Here is a 14,383-nt window from a genome sequence, read left to right as displayed (position 1 = left end):
TGCTGAGCTGGAGTTTACATTTGGATCAGGATACTTAACAGGCATTGACGAGACTCTTCATCAGGAATTTGTCATTAGTAAGTCATTTATATTTGTAATTTCTTGTTGACTTCCTATTCCAATGAGTTGTTTAACTATACCTTAGATATGTTAAAAAATATTCACCTATATCATTAACACAGAACCCCACTGTCCATGGTAAAAGGAACATAAAACTTCTCCTTAAAACAGAATTGGTATCTTATATTGCAATTTTTGGTAATGTTTTCCTTCTTTTTATGATACTGATAAAACTTACTGTGTTTTACAGTGCTAAAATGGGAGAGGTGGCAGTGATTGTGTGATTTCTTTCAGGTGGCTCTCCTTTATGTTTGATATATCACACTAGCATGTTTGTGTCTTTCTGTTTGGAAAGTATCCATAATGAGAGGCATCCATATGGAAGAGGGGCTTGTAGTAAACTCATGGGCAGCTGTGGGCAGCTGATGACCAGGAAGGGAGCCTGCTGCAAAATCAGCAAAGAGCCTGGCAGGTCAGCACCCACTGCAGATGCAACATCACCATGAATTGGCTGAATTGCTCTTATAAATGCAGCACCACACAAAAGCACATGACTTGCCTCCAGATCTGGCTTGGATCTCAAAGCAATTTGGTTGCTTTTATGTTCCACAGACTCCGATAAAGATCCTGCAGAAGCTCAGTGGCTGCATGTGGGGCCAGCTCCCACTTCTCCACCCCATGAACTTTTCGGTGAACTCTTACCAGTTCCTTGTCCTTTCTATTCCAGGCAGCTGATGTGATTCACAAGGACGCTCAGGGCTGGGACACCCAAGCACCAGGTGATTCAGCACAGGGTGTGCATGTCCATATGTCCACATGTCAGGGTGATTCCCTGCACCCAGGGCTGCCCACAGCAGTGACCCTCGCAGTCAATGGGGTAACAATATTCAGGGACATATCGTGGCTCTGGTCAAGCTGCTGCAAGCCCCATCTGGGCTGGCTCCATGGAAGACACTCGAGCCCTCCCCTGTACACACACAAGCTGGATTTCAACATGTCTATTAAGCAGAAGATCCCAAACACCCACACTGTAAATAGCTGGCTATACATGCTCCAGACAGAAAGGTCATTTGGCCTCAAATAATTTGAAAAGACACAGAAACAGAAATTTTGATTTAGAACTTGGGTCTTCTGCCACTTGTCTTTGGCATGGGCTTTGGTTTGTTCTGTAGACATCAGCTGGACCTGAATAATCAAGACAACTGTGAAGAAAATATGCTTCAGAAGTGGTAAGACTGTAAAATAGCTCTTGATAGCAGTTTTTGTGGTGTGCACTCAAGATTGTCTCATCGAACACATATCTAAGTTGTGATAGTTAAAAACTTTTATTTGGAAGACCTATAATTTGCTTACAGTAAGCACAATACTAGTTTATATGATAAACTTATGTAACAAAACAGCCGATTTTTGGTTCAGGCTCAAGTACAGTCTGTGAAAACCTTGATCTGAATCAACCCAGCCTGCAGACAGAAATTCCAGTTTGCTGAGCCCCACTCTTTTCTGTTTTTGCAGCATGTGTGTTTTATTGCTATTTCAAATACTTTTAGTTAAATACTGAGAACACTGAGAGACCTTTCTTCCCTCTGGCACATTACACATAGTGGTTAAGTCTGCTAAAAAGAATGTATACATGCTGTGATCAATCAAAATAAGTGGCAGAAGAAGGGGTGAGCATGCAAAATAACATACACAAAACATTCATGACAAGTTATACTAATTAATTCATATCATGAATTACAATGAGAAGCAAGACACACAAAAAAAAAAATCTAGTCTGAAGAACCAGTGATTAGTTACAATCCTGTTTTCTAGAGTACTGCTGTTAAACATTTATGTAAAAAGAAGGTGATCAGAACTTCAATTCAGCAACCACTCTTGTAGGAGACCACAGTCCCCAGAGTTAATTAAAAATTAGTTGTTTTCTTATTTTAGGGGTTGACCAAAAAAAGCCAAGTGCACCAAGGGTCCAGTCATGTTCATCAGTGTATGTGCGCTTCTCATTTGGTGTTTAATTACCTGGCACAGATCCAGAAGATGTCTCAGCACTTCATCTGGGGACCCAACAGAGCTAGGTGTAGGAGACTGCTACCCAGACCAGCTCACTCCCAGCAATGTACAGCCTGCACACATACTGACTTCTTGTGGTCTTTAACTGATAACAGCTTCAGAGCTCATCCATGACATAGACGAATATTAGCCCTGTTCCAGGAGTATGGCATACAGGCAAGGCATGGCCTTTGATTGAGAGGGAGCTGGGGGCTAAGATGAGACCAGAACAGAGATTTCCTATTCCAGAAACATTTTCAGCTCTGAGAACAGCTCTGGACTTGACCTGCCAGGCTGTCATTCTTTCTTCTCAGTTTGGTCTTACATCACTGCTTGAGTCTATTCTAAAATTCCAATGACACAAGAATTAAAATAATCTCCTGGATTTTCATATCCTATATGTCTTTGGGTAGAAGGAAAGTTAATGAAAGTACCAGATTCATGCCTTATTCAGCAAAGTGACTGCTACATCATAAAGGCCCATGCCAGGGTTTGTAAACCACATTGGAAATAAGTAGCAGTAGATCCACTTAGGATGTGTTTCTTCAGCATGCTTGGTCACTATCCCAGACCATTACCTCTCCATGAGACATAGCAATTTGTCTTGACAGTCCTCCTACAAGTATACCTATCAGTAAGTAATAAAACTTTTTGATTTAAGGATTGCAGCACTGACTCAATGGAAACCACAGACCCATTTGGTTTGACTCATAAGTAGTGCCAGAGTGCAGAAAGGAACAGAGGACAACTCGGTGGGAAACTGGAAGTCCAATTAATCTCTGCTGATCAAATATAGCTTGTCTCTAGAAGAGACAGGGTTGCCTCATGAGTTCATGGGGAACTGCTAAAAAGCCTGGTAATAAGTGTGGGTATTTTCAATATTTTTTTACACACAAATGAGTAGGCCAGGAACACCACTGACTGCCTGGTGAAATATTACTTTAAAAAAATTTTTTTTTTTTTTTTGGCAGTGGTAAAGAGCATGAAATCTCAAGGCCAAATTGGTCAATAAAACTTTTTTTCTTCATTCAGTGCAGTGATTTATTGCCTCCTTATACAACATAAGTCCCTTAATCCTGGTTCATATGCCATACAAGAGAGGCATACGCTTCGTCAGGTAAAAAACTCTCTGGGTGGCCGGGCCCAAAGAGACATGGTGAATGGAGTTAAATGCAGTTGGAGACTGGTCACTAGTGGTGTCCTCAGGTCTCAGTACTGGGGCCAGTTGTCTTCAATATCATCATCAGTGACCAGGATGAGGGGATCAAGTGCATCGTCAGTAAGTTCATAGATGACACCAAGTTAGGCACAAGTATTGCTCAAGGTTAGAAGGGCTCTGCAGAGGGATCTGCATAGTCTGGACTGATGGGCTGAGGCCAACTGTGTGCAGTTCAACATGACTAAGTGCCGGGTCCTGCTCTTGGGCCACAACAACCCCATGAAACACTAGAGGCTGGGGGAAGAGTGCCTGGAAAGCTGCTTGGAAGAAAGCGATCTGGGAGTATTGGTTGATAGCCAGCTGAATGTGAGCCAGCAGTGTTCCCAAGTGGCCAAGAAGGCCAACAGCATCCTGGCTTGTATCAGAAATAGTGTGGCCAGCAGGACCAGGCAAGTGATTGTCCTCCTGTACTCGGCTCTGGTGAGGCCACACCTCGAGTACTGTGTTCAGCTTTGGGCCCCTCACTACAAGAAGGACATCGAGGCCCTGGAGTGTGTCCAAAGAAGTGCTACGAAGTTGGTGAAGGGCCTAGAACACAAGTCCTATGAGGAGCGGCTGAGGGAGGGGACTTAGGGGAGGCCTTAATCACTCTCTACCATCACTTCGAAGGAGGTAGTAGTGGGGTGGGGATCACTCTCTTCTCACAAGCAACAAGTGGTAGGACAAGAGGAAATGGTGTCAAGTTAAGCCTTTTGATGTTAGTTTAGATATTGGGAAAAATTTCTTCAATGAGGGAGTTGTGAAGCATTGATACAGGCTGCTCAGAGGAGTAGTTGAGTCACCATCCCTGGAAGTATTCAAAAGACGTGTAGATGTGGTGCTTAAGGACATGGATTAGTGATAGACTTGGTGGTGCTAGGTTAATGGTTGAACCTGATGATCTCAGATGTCTTTTCCAACCTAAATGATTCTATATTTTAGTTTTAATGAGGATTTAAGTAAATAGATCTGGAATTCTCAATTCACATGGTATTAAAGGCATCTCTTCATCTTTTGCAAACAAGGTTTTAAGATAGTAGTTTGTGTTCCAATTATAGGTCATCTTGTAATGTCCAAATCCAAATCTGAAGAAGTAAGTCTGCTGATAGTTTTGAAATAGTTGATCATAATGGTCACATCCTAGATTTGAAAAAGTCCACAGAAAACCTATTACCATCACAAAAGTAATTAGAGCATTCTTCACATCCCTGTGTTTGGTAGCGATATTTTTGGTTGAAACAGTTTCCTGGACAACACATAAATATGAATTGTACTTATATCTTTGCTTTGAGCTCAGATCACTGCATGTTATCAGCACAACAGTTTACAACTGTTATCCCTCCCCGTGTGGCCAAAACTATTCTAATAGAATCCATGCTGAGAATAACATTGATTACCAGTAAATAACCAAGTTATTTTTATTTTGGTGCAAAATGAGGAAGTTATAGAACATTTGGTATTTCAGACTGAGCAGGCAAAGTGGCTAAATGCTTTATTATCCGAAACAGAATCCAAAGAGACATGTTTAGCATCATTAACTTTTGGTATTTCAATGTGATAATGAAACAATCTTCATTTCCAATAGATTTGGGTCAGGTTGATTGTTTCATTTTTTACATGTTGTGTAGATTTGAATCTATCAGCATAAATATACAGCTTATAAAACTACTTACCTCTTACATGGTCAATCATATCTTCTTTGGTCTTTTTCTTATATTAATTCATTATATATTATTAAGCTTTGTAAAGAAATAATTTGTAATTGAATTGGCAGAATAGAAACAGTGTAAAAAAGAATACTTAGAAAGTGTCCATTTTAATATGCTAATTCTGCCAAATGAGTTGATAATAAGATTTAACTGGATTTGAAAGTTAAGAGAGACTTGGCTTAGAGGGACATGAGGGTTAGCTCCATGCAGTCATTTAGCTGTTTAAAGGGAGCCAGTATTTGAAATTTTGTCTGTACTTTCGTGATAAAACCTTTCTCTAATTTTCGTCTGTGGGTAAAAGGGAACAAAAATTAAAACTTAAACAAAAATAGCTGATGGTTAATTTACATTAGCTTTGGATGCTGAAATTGAGCCACACAGTCCCAAGGTTTATTAGCTCAGAAGCTTATGTATTAGGGCCTTCAGTAAAATGGTCTGATGACCTGCAAGCGCTGAGAGTATATTCAGACTATTCAACTTTAAATCCTTTTATTTTATGCTGCAGTGTGCGGACAGAGGGACACAGCAAAATTAAATCAAAGGGGTCAGGGAGAGCTGCCTTGTTGCTTCTTTCACTGATTTTTCAGTAACTGTTTCTGCCTTTATTAACTACAAAACAGATTTCACAAATGGTTGAAAATGGAAGTGACTGCCCATAAAAAAGATGTAACTAAGAAAAGTAGGCAAACAAAACCCTGATTCGATCAGTAGCCTTCTCAGGCCATCACGTTTGTCTGCTTGATGGATGATCAAGCCCTGTTTGCAGCTTCTAATGCTTGTTTCATATTTATCGTTCATAAATCAGAATGTCTTGGCAAATTCAAATGCATCTGATTCTTTTGAGACCGATGAAGAAAATTGGGTTTTGTGTTTGTTTGTTTACAAACACTTTATTATAAGACACTGTATATATCTTAATATATATGTCTCGCTGTTATTCTATGATTGCCTCTTTATATGCCTGCATTTTTCTCTATACCTGTGACACCCAGGTTAAGCATATCTATAATAAACTTCAAATCAATGTATTAAAACAAAGATCTCTAGGCCCAGTACATCCAGACATATAACTGGTATGAATTGAAAATTTTTATTAGGTTTTGGGATAGAGATTTTGGGAAGCCATTTAATCATTGCATTTGCTGTCCAGATACTCCTTAAAGTGAGATTTTGTCTGACTTTCGGGTATTGTTTTTTTAACAACCTGAGCCAGTTAAATGGGTCTGGAAATTCATATTTTCTCTGGAGTCTTCTGAGGGCAATTAGCTGGAAAGAAGCTTCCAACAGAGATTGGGTGCTGTTCCACAAAAGTTTCATGCTCCTCACATTGTGAAAGAAAACTGATACTTCCCTTTAACAGTCAAAATCTGGTTAGGATAGCAAGAATCATCTCTCTGTCTTGAAACTATGGGTAAGTTGCTGTAATTGCTTTGTGAGGCTTTAGTATCTTACAAAAGCAGGACTAGGTTTTCTGCCTTTCTCTTTCTCCTGCCCTTCCTTGGCTCTAATTAGAGCAGTGGTTTAAGTAGGTATCACCAAACAGAAACATCTCCTTCTAATATGTATGGCAATTCAGTAGATCTGGATGTCAAGGGCAGAGAAGAAAAGAGTTAGGAATCCTGGGAGCTGCTGAATAGTTGGCTTCTGTCCCATTTCAGGTGCCACATAATGTTCCTGCCCTGTTCCACAGGTGAGCCAGGTGTGCACAGAAGGAGAAGAAACCTGAACTACAGCTGTCAACAGCCTGAGGTGCTGAAGTGTGGAAAGGAGCCCATGCAGCAGCCATGGTGTCCCTCCAGGAGACTCGCAGAGCCCTGATACTTTCTGCAAGCCCCATGTCCTGACATGGCCCAGCCCAGGGCTTGCAGCTACTGCATGGCCCGGGTCCCACCGAGCAGAGATGAGCAAGCTTAGCACTTTACCTCCCGTTCCTCCAACCAGCTGACTGGATCCAAAGTCAAACAGGTCTTGGGGAACATATATCTATCCATCCCTCACTTCAAGGATAAGGTTTTGCTGCTCACCTGTTTGCCAGCAATTCAGGCCCATATTCCCTGGTGTGAGCTGGAGGGGGGGATGTGAATCAGGCACTTCCTTCTCCCAGCCGTGGGAAAGAGGCTGCAAACTCCTGTGAGAGAGGAAGAAGGTGCCCAATGGGGCAGTAAGATTGTAAAGCTCTTCTGATAGACTTGCCAGAGAAATCAATATTGCTTTATAACTAGTTTTTCTGGCTCCAGAAAATATATCCAGCAGCCAAGATTGTAGGCATGTACCAGCCACGGCCTTGATCCCAAGTGTCACCGCAGCACAGAGCTCCTTAAGGTTTTCTTGGGTGAGACATGGCTATGCTTCTGGATGGGACATATTACCCAGATACTATGGGACAAAGGACAGGACAGGGCCAAAGGAGTGAGCAAAAAGCCTCTCTGTTTCCTTTGAGCTTCTAGCCTGGAGAAGGTGCAAGGTCAATGTATTTCATCACCTTCCTGTAATATGTATTGAGTTTAAAAAAAGAAAGGCCACAAAAAGGTGACTTACAAATAGAGTTTAATAATCGACATTTTAGGCATGGGCAGATTTTGCAATCACAGTAAACCTTAAATCTAGTTAATGTATTTGCTGCTCAGGATGGACCATGTTCAGCTGTAGACAGAGGTACAAAATATTTTATTTATAAGTCTAACATGACTGGGAACTCTATCTGACTGACTGTGCTGACCTACTTTTTATGAATACCTGATCTCGCATAGCTGTGCTGGCTGTCTCAACACTGATAGTACAACAGATGAACATGCCTTCCTGGCCAATTCAGAGTGGTGAACTAAAGCTTTATTTTTTTTTTTTTTTTTTTTTTTTTTGTCTCTAGTGTTTTCTTCTTTGTGTTTTACACTTTAATTAATTACAGTGATAGAGTGATTTTTCCTTTATTTTTAGTATCTGGTATTGGTCAGATTTGCTAGCTTAGTACTTGCTGAATGTAAAATACCTCCACCATGAAACATTAAAATAATGTTGTAATTCTTTCAGCCTGAAACTGTAGCCAGATTAGCATCACTACCAATAATTTCCAAAATACATAGACTTGTTCACTATACTATAAAACCACTTCCTCTCTATGATATGCTATTTCTGCTGCAGATTTCATGCATTAAAATTCAATATCCAGAAGGGGCAATTTCTAATCAATTAAGCCTTTTTAATATTATTTGCTGGATACTGAAATTACTGTCACTTATTTGCTTCCTCTTACAAAGTAGACTTTGGTATTCTACAGAGATCTTCATATAAAAGATGAAGCTGAATCTGGCATTTTTCTCTCCATTTTTCTTTTCCTTCTCCTAATGGGTTATTTCTGTATGCTTCTTATGCTTCTTCCTCACTGAAACACAGCCCTTTCCCTCTTTTTTTTTTTTTTTTTAAGAGCAGCATGCAACGTGTTACATGCGCTAATGAATTGGCATTTATAAAGCAGAATGTATACCGTATCTAAGACGACTGCTGTGAAAATGCCTGAGTTGCTGCACTCTCTAAATAGAGCACAATTATGGCATACGGTTGGAGTGCTTTTATCTGTACTGCCACTGCTGGAAATTTAACTGTGTATGTGACCTGAATATTTAGAGCTCAATGGAAAATTCCATAAATGTAGTGTAGCTTCAGAGCTCCTAGCAGCTGTTACAAATATTATAGCCATTATACACTATTGCCAAATGATACATATGAAGACCCTATTCCATCCTGGATGTATTCTGTCATTTGTATTGATGCAGTATTTTAAAAGTCTTTTTGAAAAAATGTAGAGACTCTAGGCTAGCATAATAATTCAGTGTTAGTTTTTTCCTGTCTGTGTTACTCACACTTGTTACTGTCTGTATGCAGTTAATGTTCAAACCTGAAAATGCAGGAAGAAACTATATTATATGTAGACCACACTTACTGCGTGCTTTTTGTTTGCTCAGTTTGATACACATGCTAAAAGTCACTACCTGGCTGAGCAAACACAGAAGGAGAGGGAGCAGCTCTTCACACTCTGAGATTTCTTATAGTGGGATGGAGCATAGGTGCAATATTTCCATGGATGCTTCCTTTCACTCTAGCTTGCTACAGCAGTACACTAAAACCTCAGAGCACAGTTGTATTATGAACTGCAGAAACACAAAGTATGAGACTTTATAAGGGCAAAAGAGAGAGCTTGCAAAGCACTACGTTTGAAAGAGCACAGTAATTTAACCAAGGTTACACATGGTGCAGGCTACTTTCCTAACCACTGATTCTTCCTGCTTCCTACTTACAGTCCAGCTCCTCTTGCTTTTATGCTGCTGAAACATGCTAAAAGACTCTTCAGGGAAGAGGGGTGAAAGTGTGGTTCACCAAGCTTCCATTTACAACCTGCTGCTATGGCAGTGCATCAGCTGTGCAAAGGGACAGGAAAGGAGAGGGGGTGTTAGTTGACATCCACCTGGGTGTCCATGAGCGCCAGGCCCAATCTCAGTAACATAAAGGTATCAAAGTTCAGGGACAGGTAATGGCAGCTTACCTGCCTAAAACCAAATTGAGTGGCAAAGTAATTCCTCTGTGGGGGGATCTGCAAAGGCTACAAATCCCATCCCTTCGCCCCCAGCTGGGCAGGAGCACCACTGTCTATATCAGCCCTGACTGTCTTTGTCTACCCCATTTTTATGGTCTTCCACAGGCTCCACTATTTCTTGAGGCAACCTGTTCCAGCACTTCCCTGTCCTTGCTCTCACAAAATGTATTTTTACACCTAATGTCTATCTTGAATCTTTCCTGATGCAGTATAATACCTATCACTACTCGTCTTAAAGCAGCAGAAACAGGACAGATTTTTCCCTTCCTCACTGCAGTACTGCATGTTGCTCCTCACGGTAACCCCTCGTTAGTATTAATAAAAATCACTTCCTCAGTCTATGCAATGGCAAGAAGACAAGATTGGATGTGAGGCTCTGTTAGTAAAGATGGGAGACAGAGAAAGAGAGAAGAACTAACCACCTGTCTAAATCAGGGTAATGGCAATCTGCCCTTATGAATTGCACAGCTCTTGGCTTACTGGGATAAGTAGAAGTAGAGCTGAATTTAATCCTCTCTCCTATGGGAATGCTGCAAGTTTTGTATTTCTACAAGGAAACAGTCCTTAAGCACTACTGAGCATCAGGAGCACATATATGGGAAACCCTTCTGAGGCTCAGTCTTAGAGAAGGCATTTGTGCAGGCCGGGTATGTTACAAGCACCTGCAACTGAACTTGTAGGAAGATCCTTCTTAATCAAATCCTGTTAAAATAGTAGGAGTTTAAGACAAACTTATGTTTAAAATAGATGATGAAAATTGTATTATTTATTGGTTTACAATTTATTATCATGGCCATCTCAGATTGCAATATGTTTGCATCAGATTGTCATAACATTGAAGCCTCAGGTTTATTTTCTTCATCCCTGGCTTCTTTTTGGTAATGAAAGGCATCAGAACAGGTTAATGTCATTGACCATCTCAGTTGTTACAATAATTTGCATTTTCTCCAGCTCTAAACCAAATTCTCTAATTGACCACAAATGTCAAGTCCCATTTCAAGGATCAGAGTTGAGACAAAGGCAGCACTCAGAGAGTACCTTCCCTCTACTCTCATGTCAGAATAATGTAGTCACATCTGAGCACCTTGAGGAAATGCGGTAATTCAGCCAAAGGTGAAATTGACCTCCAGAATTCACATTGGCAGAAAACAGAAATTTTCTGAGTCCTAAACGAGAAAAAAATGTTTGGGGATATGGCAAGGAATGTTTAACCAAAAGGATCTGGGGGAAAAAAAAAAAATATATATATATATATATATCTTCGGTTTTTAATATAGCAAAGATTCTGTAGCACAGAAGACCCAAAATACCCCTGAACCCCTAGGTCTGATCTGTAACTGCCGTCATACTCTCAGTAGTCTTCTCAGTTCTGTGAAGTGATTTATATGAAGTCATTAAAAGTAAAACAACTTGCACCACTTGATGAAGCTGAATATAATTAAAACGTAATGGAAATACCTTCATGCAGCAATGTACTTATTGCCATCCACCTTTCAAGAAAGGAGAGTATGTTCATGTACCAATGGGATAAGCAATCACCACCTGTACATAGAGTGGGGACTGAGAGCAAGGCAAGGATTTGCTCCCTCCTGTTACTCACACCACCCCAGGGTACAACAGAAAAGGAGCCCAAGTGCACCATGGTTGTGCACACCCAGAGAAACCTTCAGTGACATAAGTAAAGATGGTAATTCCATGCCCACTGGCTCCCCGGGCACATGTAAGCCTCTCAAGGGGACACATGGGCAGCTGGAAATCTGTCCTGCCCTCCCTTGGTCTCAGGGAGCCTGGGCCTGAGAAGGAGGTGTCATGCCAGCCCTAGTCTTGGGTTCATGAAAATCTCAGTGGCATCTGAGAGGTTATTTATACTCACTGAGACTGTAATTTAAAGGCACAGATCTCTTCTAATACAAAACAATTAGCGTCATCTGTCATTTGTTTTTTCCAAATTTACAGAAGTAAAGACACCTCTCATACAACTTAAATGAGTTTTCTACATTTCAGTATTACCACTTTTACATAATAACATGTTTGAGGCTGAGTGTATTTTTTAACTTAGTTCTTATGAAAAAAAAAAAAAAGTTAAGCATTTTCCATGTCAGGCATATCATTGTCTTTTTATCACACTATTTTCAGTGTTTACACTCTCTTGAGAAATGTAACACAAATACTACATTTTTTTAGTGCAAAGAATGTTAAAATTCACAGCTTTTTCCTCAGATTAATATTTTGGTTTTGCCTTGCTTATATGACCTAATATGACCTTGTATGACCTTTTCAGTGGTGTAACCTGCTGCCATCTATTCTCCTGAGGGAACCCTACTAACTCCAGCCAGAGTCACTGGACATCACCACAGAATCAAAGCTGGAGAGACTCCAGAAACCTGAACCTCAGCAGTGGCAGTGTTAAAATGTTATCAGTCTCCTTCAGGAGGTCTGGACCACTGTTTTGCCAATTCTCCCAATTTAACTGGAAATCACTTAAAAGCCCAGATCCAGGATTGATGGGACTGACAATGAAGCATTTTAGAAGGAAGAAAAATGTATTACAGGATTAATGGTTATGGGGAAAAATTTGGAAAAGGAAAAATATAATGGACTGTCATACCACAATACAGACAAAAAATATCTAAATATTATTTTGAAGGTTTTCTGATTTTAAAACAACCTGAAATTTTGCTTTTCTCTGGCTCATGATATTTAACATAGAGATAAACTCCTAAAATTTGGAATGTTTTTGTGCTTAATTCCAATACCTTGTAAAAGAAATGCAACTTATAGTTGTATTGGGATCAGTACATGTGGTGACTTCATCTGAGTGAAATTGGATTTCACTTAAGAACAGAAATATAATGTTGTCATGTGCCATGCTATTGGGACAAATCTGGGATTTCCACAGAACCCCTTGCTTGTCTTCTCCCTGATGTCTGTTGTAATAGTGACCTTATCACAGAGAAAATCTTGTTACCTAAAACTGCTGTATCCTGCATGATTGTTTGGGTGAGGTTAGAAGGGAGGATGAGTGGCAAGAGCAGGAAGAGTCAAGGTAACTTGCAGTGCAAAATACATTACATATTGTTGATCCAACCCAGCCCAGCAGTGACTATGTGACCACGACAGCCATTTAATAGCCTAGATGAAACAAGTCAGTGCCTCACACCTGTTGTTTCCTGCAGGTCCCAGGGATGCCAAGTGGTGACACCGGCCTGGGTGACTTGGAGCAGTACCCAGGCTGGTGGCCAGGCTGGCAGCTGAGCCCCCTTGGACCAGTAGTGCTGGGCTTAACTCAGAGTATGCAAGGAGGATGAGGCAACCATGTTCTTGCACTGTTGCCATAAGCCCTCCAGCCTGCAGTAGCAGCCAGCTAGCCCAGCTGTGGATTAAGAGTCTGGCATTTTAGAGGTCCCAGCAGAAATGTGTGACATAAAAGTGATTCCTGCACTAAGGAGCTTCCAGACAAAATATCTGCCCTGTACATGGAGAGCTTCATTCCTTAGGCCACCTACCTCAAGCCTCTTCCCCACTTAAAATTGTCAGTGATCATTTATAAAAATAAATATCTCATTCCATTTTTGTTGTCAGCTCTTTATTTCATATCTCAAAATCCCATACAATTGCTATTGAGCATGGAGGTTTTCCTGTATCTTGTGATTCTATTAATGTTACCTTGTGCAAAACAAAACAAGGAATTGAGACCAAAAAAAAAAAAAACTCGGAAAATAATTCCCTGTGCAGTGTTTCATGTATGTGGTAGGAATAAACAGCAGATGTCAGCAGTGATCCAAAACTTAAAATATTCACAGGGATTTTAATCAGACCCCAATTTACGGTATTCAAATTGCATATGACCACACTGTGAAGAAACTCATCAAAATATCTGTTTGGAAATACAAATATGTTTCTATGTAAAGAACTTAGCAAATTTTAAGCACCACTCCTGGTTAACAAGGGAGAACGTGTCTGGGTAGGTGTCTGCCTTACCTTCATGCTAAAAGATAACCAGATCTATGAGCTTCCCTTAAATTTAAAGTTGTTTTGGTTTGGGTTGGGTTGAGTTAGGTTTGTTTTTTAGATAGGCTTCAGAAGAGCTAGCAGTCTGGAAAAGGGCAAGTGCAAAGGTTCAAGAAAGACCTAACTAGCAATGAGTAGTTGAGGCTGAAGGACAGAGGAGATACCAGAGGGCTCCTTGTGCAAATGCCAGGTGGAGGCTCTGGTTCAGGCCCGGTAGACTCCACATCTGCTGAACAAAATCTACAAACTATTGAAGATTTTCTTGGAAATTAGGCTTAAATAATTTAGCAGTACTAATACACACAAGCCATGTGCCCTGTGTGATGAACTAAATGAAGATGTGGGAATTGGAAAATAGTGTCCTCCCTGTTTGGTCACCACTACTTGGAGGTTAAAGGATTCCTTCTGGAGGACCCGCAGCATACATCAACACACGGCCTCCCAAGCTGAAGACTTTTTCACCTTTCAAAGAAGGAGGCCAAAAAGAAAATTTTAAAATGTTCCAGAGATTACATGGATATTTGCTACCAGCACAAAGCACAGTGAAATCCCTCGGGGTTTTGACCACTGTCACAGTTAATAAAGATACAAGAACATACTCCTTATATTAGAGACCAAGACTGCTTTGGTGGGATGTCTCAAATCCTGCAGTAACTTGTCTGCTGCAAGTGATCACTGGTGAGATTACTCCAAAGAGAAATCTTCGAGTCCCAAAACAGAAGCAAGTTTTATACTAATGGTATGTGGTCCCGAGGCTGAAGAACTGCTATC

General features: G+C 40.5%; 1 protein-coding gene across 1 annotated transcript in view; it reads right to left on the bottom strand.

Annotated features, from left to right (window-relative positions):
* Nucleotides 1-14,383, bottom strand: part of LOC308187654 (uncharacterized protein) — a 54,624-nt gene that overhangs the window by 5,944 nt on the left and 34,297 nt on the right. The window contains exon 2 of the mRNA XM_080575829.1: nucleotides 7,038-7,141. The gene's annotated coding sequence lies outside the window, so the exon portion shown is untranslated. The remainder of the gene's footprint in view (nucleotides 1-7,037; nucleotides 7,142-14,383) is intronic.

This window comes from Anser brachyrhynchus (assembly GCF_964034855.1).
Source record: "Anser brachyrhynchus genome assembly, chromosome: 1".
In the NCBI taxonomy this organism is placed as follows: Eukaryota; Metazoa; Chordata; class Aves; order Anseriformes; family Anatidae; genus Anser; species Anser brachyrhynchus.
The sequence above is the reverse complement of the archived record's forward strand: the minus strand, read 5'-3'. Positions and strand labels throughout refer to the sequence as shown.